The sequence below is a fragment of the Aplidium turbinatum genome, chromosome 1 (genome assembly GCF_918807975.1).
Source record: "Aplidium turbinatum chromosome 1, kaAplTurb1.1, whole genome shotgun sequence".
NCBI classification, from domain to species: Eukaryota; Metazoa; Chordata; class Ascidiacea; order Aplousobranchia; family Polyclinidae; genus Aplidium; species Aplidium turbinatum.
Window position 1 is genome coordinate 54,145,584 of NC_137472.1, and position 11,394 is coordinate 54,156,977.

Here is an 11,394-nt window from a genome sequence, read left to right on the forward strand (position 1 = left end):
CAAGATAAAACACGGGTTTCAGCAGCACCTTATCACAAAAGATGTTTCAATAGTGCTGAGTATTATCACTGATGAATTATATTAAACCCCCTCCCCCACCGATGTGACGCTAACGTAACGCTTTACATAACCCCCCCCTCCCCCGTCGAAGGCGTTACGTAATATTTGAACGTTCCCTAATTACAATTTTTTTATATTACTACCCGTCTTGCTACGTCATAGGGGGTTTATACAGTACATTTAATTGTAATGAACCCCACTCATGTCCTCATGCAGGTTAAGGATACTTGCCATCGGTTCGATCCCTAATAATGAGTTAGTAGTGTAATTAAGTTGTTGTTGTGAGCGAAATTGTTTTCACAGAGAGCTCATATTGTATTATTACAGATGTGATTCGAAGGCAAGCCGAGGCGACGGACAAAGTTTACAAATCTGCAGTGAAGCGGTATTTGAAGGCGGCTGGTGACAGAAATGAAAAAAAAACGACGATACATGGACGATACATGAACGCTATATGTTTTTTGGTTGTTTGTTGACCTTTTAGTGTTCTATTTTAACATCTTGCTGCGAATTATTATTTTTGTGCCTCTTATTCGGTTTGCTTCCTTCGTACAGTAGTTGTATTTGGGAAAATCTTATCCCGACAAGCTATTGCCAAACACTGTTGTGCCGTCTATTCACTAATATTAATTCTTGTAGTGAAGTCGAGTTTAATGTTATTAATCATTTAATTAATATGTTTAATGTTGTTATTCAAACGTGTTTTCGGAGGGGTGTTTTGCCGCCAGTCCTAATCCCTAACATTACCCCGAACCAAAGCTCTTTGGCGTCAAAACAACCTGTTCCCATTTTTTTTATATTTACCTAATGGATGTCGGAACGCAATAATCACTTATGATTGTTGGTATACTGCATGTATCATACGTGGATTTACATTTGTTTTCATGCAATGGTATGTTATGAGGGTTTGAATTTTGTGCTATCTGGCTTTGAAGGTTGCCAGCATGACAGCCACAACAGATGTGCAAACGAAAATGCGTTATGGTCGTCGTTCAAGCGGCCCTTCCCTATAATTGTGGTTGCCGTGCTGGCAACCCTCAAGGCCAGGTAGCACAAAAAACTCATTAATTTGAATTTCCCTGCTGGCTACGTATTAATCTTTATTACATCATAGAGTACAGTGCAAGCAATAGTAGTGTTTTTGATGTTGCTGTGTATTTTCTTCCAGTGCTGTGATTTTGACGTATTGCAATACCTATCATATATGCTTATATAATTATGACACTGTCGTATGTAGTACACAATTGGTTTCTAACCGGGAGTAAATTTTACTTACCCCTACCCTAGGCCTAAGGTAAATCTTGCAAGCAAAGATTTTAATCAGTTTGGAAAACCAAGAAAGTTTTTTTTAATAGAATTTTTTGCTTAAAAATTATTGTTTCGCGAAAACTGTCAAAATTCACTTAACAGCTGCTGGGCTTTTACAAATAATTTCATGTTTATAGTCTTTAGCTTTGCTCTCCCATGGCTTGGACTTGTAAATTGTTCTGCTATTTGTATTACAAATGATCAGAAAAACCGCCATTCATATTACTGAAACATTTTTTAGCATTGTGTTACGAAAACGGAGCTGTGGTAAGACAGTGTAGGCTATTAAAAATCTTCATTGTTTTCGTTGTTTTACATTCTTGAATTGCGTCTCGCTTTAACCACAAAAATACAATTAATACACGAAATGCTCAAGAAGTTTTAGTGTTTTGTTTTGATAATTTCGCAAACAACAGCTGCTGCTGGTGGCCGAAAAAAAACGGGCTTCAGCAGGGCGACATTCGTCAGCCAAGCGACAGCGCGCGCAGCCGCAAAAACGCGCCAGTAAGTTTAGCGAAATTCGTTGGCGTACAGACAGCGCGCCGTTAACTAACTTGAGCGACTTTCGCGATCGAGGCGCTTACGCACAGCCGACTTTATTGTCGAATTTCGCCAGCGTTACGCCGGCTATGCGATGAGCAGATCGGTGGCGGCTAGATGGCGATTATCGCTGGCGCGTCGCCAATAACTTCGCTAGCGTGGAGCTGGCTACACGCCAATCTTTGCTACTTGGGTCGGCTGTTACTTTGCTTTGTCACAAAGGGAGTAGTGTTGCTTATAAATCCGTGTTGCTGCTGTTCTTTCGCCCAAGGATTAGCTAGGTTCAACAATAAACTTTTGGTGATGAGCGAGGTTTAGGTACAGAGACGTTTGGCAAATTATAAATGCCAATGCTGTTCAGATGTTTTATGCACCAGCTTTGGTCAAAGCGCGGGCATCACAATAGTCAATAGGTCAGATGAAGCAGCGTCATGGTGCATAAAAGTCAACCAGAATTTAGGCGCTAGATGAAGCAAAATGGTGCACAAGCCATCTTGCCAACGCTGGCCAGATACAGATGCCAACGTTGGCAAGATGAAGCAAAATGGTGCATAAAACATTTTGCCAATGTTGGCAAGATACAGAAGCCAACGTTGGCTAGATGCAGAAGTCGACGTTGGCTAGATGCAGAAGCCAAGGTTGGCAAGATGCAGAAGCCAGCGTTGGCAAGATGCAGACGCCAACGCTGGCCAGATGCATCCAAATGGTGCATAAAACATTTTGCCAATGTTGGCAAGATGCAGAAGCCAACGTTGGCAAGATGCAGTAGCCAGCGTTGGCAAGATGCATAATCCAACGTTGGCAAGATGCAAAAGCCAACGGTGGCAAGATGCAGACGCCAACGCTGGCCAGATGCATCCAAATGGTGCATAAAACATCTTGCCAACGTTGGCGTCTGCATCTTGCCAATGTTGCGGCCAACTTCTTGCCAATGTTGCCCCAACAATCACTGTTTACTGGGCAGGCTCCAAATTCTCGGCCATTTTTAGCCATTTTTTCCGGCCCTGAAGCCCTGGCAAGTAAAAATCGATCCATTTACTCCAAAACTGCTGAGAAAGTGACAAATTGAACCGATAATCCCTTCTTAATTGGTCACGATCATGTGGTTGCCCAACAGCACAGTATGGGTCTAAGTATGGGGTCAAAAGTGAGGCAGGGGTGATGACAGTAGAATCCCTAGGGTCGTCGCTCAAAGGTACCAAAGGGCGTTCGTTCACGATCCGAACGGCACTACTGGTGTACGTAAGCAGTTCAATAAAACTGGGCTTACGTACTGAAGAGTCCAAAATGTGAAAAAATGCCATTTTAAATTGTTTTACCATTGCCTCCCAGGCGCCACCTTGCGCCGGAGCATACAGAGGTATAAATTCCCAGTTTATCTCTCTCTGTCTCAGAGCGTTGTGAAATTCAGCTGATTCTATCAACTCGGGTAACTTCTTAGATGCTGCCTGAAAGGTACTTCCATTATCGGAATAGATTGCATTAACCTGCCCACGTAAATCTGTAAATCTTGTAAAGGCAAGTAAAAAATCACTCAGTGACAATGACGTAACCAGCTCAACATGAATAGCTCGAGATGCCATACATGTGAACAAGAGTCCCCAAGCTTTTTTGTGACTTCTACCTTCAACAAATGTTAAAGGTCCAAGATAGTCTAAGCCGCAATCAAAAAAAGGGTTTCCTATGCGCAGTTGTGCGAGACAAAGGTAAATCAGACATGAGCTGCCTTATAGGCCGTGCTTTCTCAATCGCACATACACCACAATCATTAAGATACCTCTTCACGGAAGCATTACCATTAGCGATCCAAAACTTCTGTCGCGTAGACAACAAAGTGTGCTGTACTCCACAGTGCGCATTTCGATTATGATGCGACAGTACAACAAGCCTAGTGAAGGGGTGTTTCGAAGGCAAAACAATCGGATGCTTTGCTTCAAGAGAGATCTCGGGAGAATTACTTAAGCGCCCTTCAATGCGGATTACACCAGCGTCATCTACACAAGGTCTGTACTTTTTAAGTGAACGCAATTCTTTTAAGCGTTCCTTCTCACGTTGCGAAGCGCCAACACTACCCCGCTTTATCACTTCCTCAAGGGCATCCGGCGATCGCTTGGTCATTAAATGTACCACATCGCCATACACGCTCTTCTGAACAAGCTTCACAGTCAAGTCTAAGGCACTGTTAAGATAAGAGGCGTCCAGTTTTGGCTTCACAAAGCTACGCTTTCTCGTTTTACAGCACAAAAATTCAACAAAGGCGACTAAATAAGCGATTCTCTTTTTCATAACATACAAAGAAGGTGCGGCCTCGATCAATTTGTGAAGGCCACCCTGTCCAACGTCAAGCGACTCCTCTTCGTCACGAAGATATAGGCTATGGACAGGTACTGAAGTGGCATTTTCTACAGATGGAATTTCCTCACACTGGTAGAGAAGACTAGAACCATTTAACCACAACTCTCGAAATTCTTTCTTTGTAATAAGATTTGGCCTTGTGCCAACATCAGCTGGGTTCATATCGGTAGGGCAAAAACGCCAATCCTGGGCTCCAGACAACAATAAAATATGCTCAACTCGACGCGTAATAAACTTATTCAAACGTAAATCAGGGTTTTTAACCCACTGCAACACAGTACGAGAATCACACCAAAAATACTTAAGGCAGTCGGGCATCTTCAATGCCTCGTAGGCCTGCTTCACGAGTCTTGCTGTATTCAAAGCGGCAACAAGCTCTTTCCTAGCTATCGGCCAAGAAAACTGATTTTTTACAACAATGGTAGATTTACCCAGAACGAAAGACACACTCGGAACTCCGTTAACCAGTCTACGTAAGTAAACAACAGAAGAGAAAGCTTGATTCGAAGCATCACTAAACCCATGCAATTGATATGAAACAATATCATCCGGACTGCACACACCAGAGTTTGCAAAATACCATCTCGGTAACGAAAAATCCTTAAGCAGGTCCAAAGAGCGAAGCCACGACTCCCACTCTTTAACAAAGCTATCAGGGACCTCGGTGTCCCAATCAAACTTGTCTATCGCCAATTGCTGAAGTATAAGGCGTGCTTTTAGAAAAAATGGCGCTCCAAAGCCTAGCGGATCAAAATTTTGTCCAAGCTGACTGAGCATACTTCTGCGCGTGTGTTTAGCTAAGGGCTTTAAGGAACATGCGATACGCATCTCGTCAGACTCGGTTTGCCACACACAGCCCAATGTCTTCGCTGATGGCAAAGTCATATTTTCAATCTGAAAGTCAATGTCACGAATCAAAGGTGAAAGCATCTCATTATCCAAATTTGACAAGACAATCATAGCCTCCTTGTTAGCACTCCACTTAACAAGTTTAAACCCACGACTATCAAACAAAGCAATTGATTCATGAGTGATTTGCTGAGCTTCCTCTAAGCTATCAGCCGAAAATATAAAATCATCCATGTACATATTCTTTGCAATATTGCAGAGAGTCAATTCACCAGCACTGCTGGGATTCTGCTCGATCATTTTCTTTATAGCCAAGCAAGCGATATACGGGCTACTCTTTATTCCCCAAGGGTGTACACAAAAACGAAATGGTACCATCCTACCATTTTCAAGGTCATCATCTTCAAACCACAATATACGAAACAAATCCCTTTGCGACTCAGGTAACATTATTTGAAAGAAGCATTTAGTCACATCAGCCATGAGACCAAATCTACCAAGCCGAAATCTAGCCAAGACATCTACCAGAGGGTTTAACAAGTCAGGACCAGAAAACATTACATCATTAACACAAGTTCCTCGAAATTTAGATTTTCCATCGTAAACAATGCGCTTTTTTAATTGTGACGTCACAAAGTAAGGTAAATACCATTCAAATCCCTTGACATTTCCTGCTTCACCAGCACGCTCAATATAGCCATTAGATTTAAGATCTTTCATGGTGTCAGTAAGGAAATCACGAAGTTCAGGTTGTTTTAAAGCTTTCTTTCTTAAAGCAGCAGCTCTATCTAACGCCAACACAAAATTGTTAGGTAGATCAATATCTTCCTTCAACGGAACAGGTATCTCAAATCGACCATCTTTCAACTCAATATTCGGTTCGACACGTTCTCTAGCCAAATTATCATTGCGAGACAAATCACATTTTTCATTTTGCAAAGTCAAATCCTGAATGACTTTATTCAGGTCTGCTATTTCCATATCACGAGACTCAATTTTACACTGAAAGCTAGAGATGACATCCGACTCTGAAGACGTCTGCACTCTGCACACTTTAGCAACGCTTTCAACTAAGGGTGACTTACCACCACAAGCCAACCAACCGAGAGGAGTGAGTAAAGCATGCGGTTCACTACGATTTTCACCAACACGTTCTTCTTTTGTCCACATCAAATAAGCGTTGTCATTGCCAATCAGTACATCTACAGTACTACAATCATTCAAATGAAACATATTCACGTCATGAAAATGACGGAAACCACTTAAATCCTGTTTATGCGGTAAAGTTTTAACATCGTCAGCCCAAGCTGGGTTAACCACCGAAGTTATATCACAAATCAGTTCATCTGTCTCTAACGACTGGATGTTGAGTTTGACAAGGTCAGCACAAGTAGGTTTCTGACCAGCCAGGGTATCCATTTTAAACGACGCTTTATCGTACGGTTTAAGATCAAGTTCACACACCAAATCACTCGAAACAAACGTCAACTGCGAACCAGGATCATGCTGACAATACACCAACTTCGATTTGCCAGTGATTGGATTCAAAACACGAGCAGCAGTAACGCGGTTAAAGGCTGCTTTAACATTTCCAATCTTAACATTACGCACAGGAACTCTGGCACGAGCATCATCTTTCCCAACCGAATCCAGAGAATCACGTGACGTCACATAAAAATCATGCAGAAGAAAATAGTGTTTCCTATCGTTGTTAGGCCCACACTTACGACAGTTATTTGCATGAACGCAATCCCTAACCATATGCTGGCGCAAACAATTCAAGCATTTGCCAGCTTTCACAATGACATCTCTCCGATCTTTAGGTGTCAAGCGTAAAAATTCTTTACAATTAGACAAAAAATGATATTCAACTTGACCACGTGACGAACAACAAATGCATGCCGGTAGATTTTTACGTCTGGCTTCACCACCGCGCGGTGCGCCAACAGCAGTCGAGTACTGCGAACTCCCTGACATCACATCATCATGGGGTTTTACGGACGTCTGCCTAACCGGACATGAAGGCAATTTTCCTTTGCCAAACTTTTTAAAATGCTGCGACTCACCAGAATCGCCCATTAGCATAATGCTAAAATCAGTCGACTTACGCGTTTCCTCCCGTACTACAAATTCAAACAAACTCTGAAAGGTAGGCTCATCAGTGCCACCATACTGATCACCTAAAAAGTCAAGATAACGCTGCTTAGCGTCAAACGGGAGTCGCTTAGCCAAATCCAGAACAAAACGTCCTTCTAATTTATCACGCTGACCATAAGCTTGCGCGTAAAGCAGACACTGCGACAATTCATCTTTAAACTCTTTCAGATCACTGGAAGAAGTCGAAGTCAATTTGCTACCATAGCGATACTTTCTAATTTCCGGTTCTGCGAAAAGACCTCCACGAACTCCAAAACGTTGAGACAAGCGAGCTAATGACATTTCTATCCTGTCTTCCTCTGACAAGCCAGGAGTGTCGGAAACCAAATTAGCAATCGTTTGTGCAGCTGTTCTAACACAAGCTGCTTGCAACAAAGTCAAACGAGTTCCCTTAAAGGGCGAAGCTGCCATCAAGGCCATAACACGATTTTTAAAGAAGACAAATGGCATATTATTACCATCGTAACCAATCAAGGCCGCCTTATCGAAGAACGTCCTACTATTTTGGTATTCAAAAAAGCAATCCTGTTGTTGAGAACTCGATTTAGCGGGAGAAGACAAGCTATATCCCTTAAGGGGCTGAGTGGGCTCAGTCACATGCACAGCCCGATCACGATCCTCAAACACGTTAAAATCAGGAGACACGATACGCCTCTCACAACCACCCAAATTACGTGTAGCTGGGCGATCAGCAACTAGCGGCGCAGAAAACTTTAAAAGGGGCAAAGCATTACTGCTAATGGCGGCCCCGTGACCTGTACGCTCTGGGGGAGGAGATCGGTTATAATTCACAGACCTTGGCTCTACAGCCTTCGGAAGACCCTTAGCCGCGGCCCCGAGACCTCCTGAAACATCTTGAAAAGATGTGGATTGTACTGGTCCACTTACAGATTGAACAGGCGTCTGGAAAAGGTTAGGTAAATTAAACTGCGATTGATGTTCACTTCTGGAATGCCTAGAAGAGCCCTTCCTAGAGCTACGCCGGGAGCCCAACTCAGAACGATATTCAGCTAAAACTACCTCTTTACGTTGTTCAGCCCTCAACTGAGCGTCTTTGAGTGCGAACTCAGCAGCTCTGGCTTCGGCCTGAGCTCTCGCGGCAGCCTCAACTCGTATGGCTTCAGTTCTCGCGGCGGCCTCAGCAGCTCTCGCTTCGGCCTCAGCTCTCACGGCGGCCTCAGCAGCTCTTGCTTCGGCCTCGGCTTGTATCTGGAGCTCCTCTCGTCTTAGCTGTAGGTTAATTTGTGCAACTATCCGTGACGAGCTCTCAGACATCCTAGTGCTTACATTTGAGGCGCTATCCTCAGGATGTATGTCAGCATCCAACCTATCTGAGAACTCACTTTCTTTTTGTTCGAAGTTATTTTTTAACGAGTTAAATTCGGGATCTACCCTATCACGAAGTTCTGCTAAGATTGCAGAGTTAAAAATTTTACTCAAGAGAGCATGGAAATGCCGTAATTCCTCTTCTAAAGTAGATAAGTTAGATCGAAAAATTAACAGTTCCTGCTTATCACTCAAAGAACCTAGGGCTACAGAAAGTTTCCCAATTTGAGTCAAAATATCCCGTCTAAGATGCCGGGCCTCTCGAACTGACTTAGCCTCATCGTTAATGGGTCCCTCCCCAAATTGGCCTGCCCGACCGCAAAGAACATCATCAGGCTTAAACTCAGTCGAGTCTACGGCGGTCGAGTCCCTGTCGCCACCGAGTGTAGACATATTAAATGTTAGGGCTAAATTTAACAATTAAAAAATTAAGTTACACAAACACACAAAATTAAGTTATAAAACTTAACTGTAAAGACAGTAAAAAATACAAAAAAGAATTTAAATGCACGATACCGTAGCTGTACGAGTAGCCTATATGAAGTCCAAAAGTCCACAAAACTTGCTTGGATTCTTCCACTTGAATCTTCAAGCACAGATAGATTGCTTTTAATCTTCTTTCTTGCCAATGATTGTCAAAGTTATTTTTCTTCAGTACCAAACTGAGAAGATATGTCTTTACTTTTTAGCTTAAAGTTCTTTAGTAGCCTACCAACCAACAAGATCTTCTTTATTATTCTTTGTGCTTCTAAGTTCCAACTGACAACAACGTCTTTTATTTTTTATGCTTTAATTTCTTCTTGACCTACCAACTGACAAAAATCGTCTTTTATTTTTTATGGTCACAGCGGTAAACCATAATCTCTTCGTGGGAAAATTGTAACATAAAATTCCCAAATCCGTTCGTCTGTATGCACTGACCGAAAAATAAACACACTTTCGAAACGTCTATTCAAAAGTGTATTCCAGTAAAACTAGCCCACGGCTATCGAAATGACTGGGGCAACGCCTTACACCTCTAAGAACTGTCACTACAATACAAATTACTTGGATAAAAGACGGAACTTTTGTCCAGCTAGCAAGCACTAAGCCAACAGTTAAATGAGCGGCCAACTTTCAAGCAATCATTTTACGAATGACCAGAATAGATATCAATATCTCAAATTCACGTATGCAGTACTATGACGCAATAATGAAAGACAATTATGAAGTCATTCAACAGGTGTTTAAAGCTGATGTAATCCAATGTATTCATGTTTAAACAGGTTTCAAACTGAAACAGGCCCAAACAGGTCCAAACAGGTTTAAACAGGTTTGACACAAGTCTTATTAACGATGGTGGAATTTTGGCACATTTTCTAGCAACTTCCATGACGTAATATTCAGTAGACTTGAACTGTTTTTATATGACGTTTGAATAGGTGAAAATTGTCGGGAACAACCACATTTTTGTTGAAAATGCTCTCAGAATGCACCAAATTCAAAGTAATTTTTCAAAAATTTCTGGGGGAGGTCCCCCAGACCCCGCCGCTGGGTCGTCAAACCCCCCCTTTCAAAATTCCTGGCTACGCTACTGCTTTGTAGGTATCATTACGGTCTCCAGCACGCCATAAAGTCGATGTTTTACCAGTTCTACCTTATTCTGGGCCCTTTCTCTGTTACAGTTTTAGCAATCGCCTTGATGGTCAAAATATAAAAATATAGTGAACTTGAATGAGTGGAGCACTTCAAAAGCAGTTCTGTCATATCTAGTAAAACCATACCGATAGAAATGCTTCAATTACAAACTAGAGACCTAGAGGGGTCAATCCCCAGGCCTGTGATGTTTTTTTAAGAAAAATGTATAGCGCAGTTGCGTATTTTAACACAAAGGCTTGTCGCCATAAATTTCTACGCAATATTAGGTCGAGGAGAAAAATATGAAAATGGTGTAAATTGTAGAATACAAACTCAAGCAAATGACACGCAAAATGTAACGTAATTTATCAGACACTTTGATCAAGAAAATAACACAAGTTATGGTAGCAATAAGACACTTAAAGGGCGGGGAAACCCAAATTAACTTTGCGAGTTTTTTGTTTCAGCGTGATGTCATTGTGTACAACATGCGTTTTAGCAATAAAAAAATCCAAATTTTGTTGCCCTCGTCTCGCTAAGGCCGCTTTTGTTTGATACCCGTTTGCGAGGTCTCGTTGCACATCAAGCTGCGATGCTGTTCGCTGTGATGTCACAAGGTACATATAGTTGTGGCCAAAAGTTTAAGACCAGACTTGATTTATGACGATTTTTGCATAACTTCAAAATACTGCAGATATAAGATGATGCAACTGAAACAATATCTGATGCAGTGTTTTGAAGTAATGCAAAAATCGTCATAAATCAAGTCTGGTCTTAAACTTTTGGCCACAACTATATGTAGGTGGGATGGCGCAGCGGGTAAGGCGCTCGCTTTCCAATCACGCAATCCTGGTTCGACTCCCGGCTTATGCTGGTTGTTGACAAACACCGCTCACCTCTACCCAGGGTGTAATAAATTGGGTGGGCGTAATTGCTGAAGTAAAGGCGGCCGAGAGAAAGGAACTGGCCACCCTACTCTCGTTAGTGCCGATGGCTTAGTATAATGAGAACCTTATCTTCTCATCCCCCAATGCTTGGATTCAAGTATGGGACTCACCTTTACCTATATGTACCTTGTGACGTCACAGCGAACAGCATCACAGCTTGATGCGCGCGAGATCTCGCAAACGGGTATCAAACAAAAGCGGCCTTAGCGAGACGAGGGCAACAAAATTTGGATTT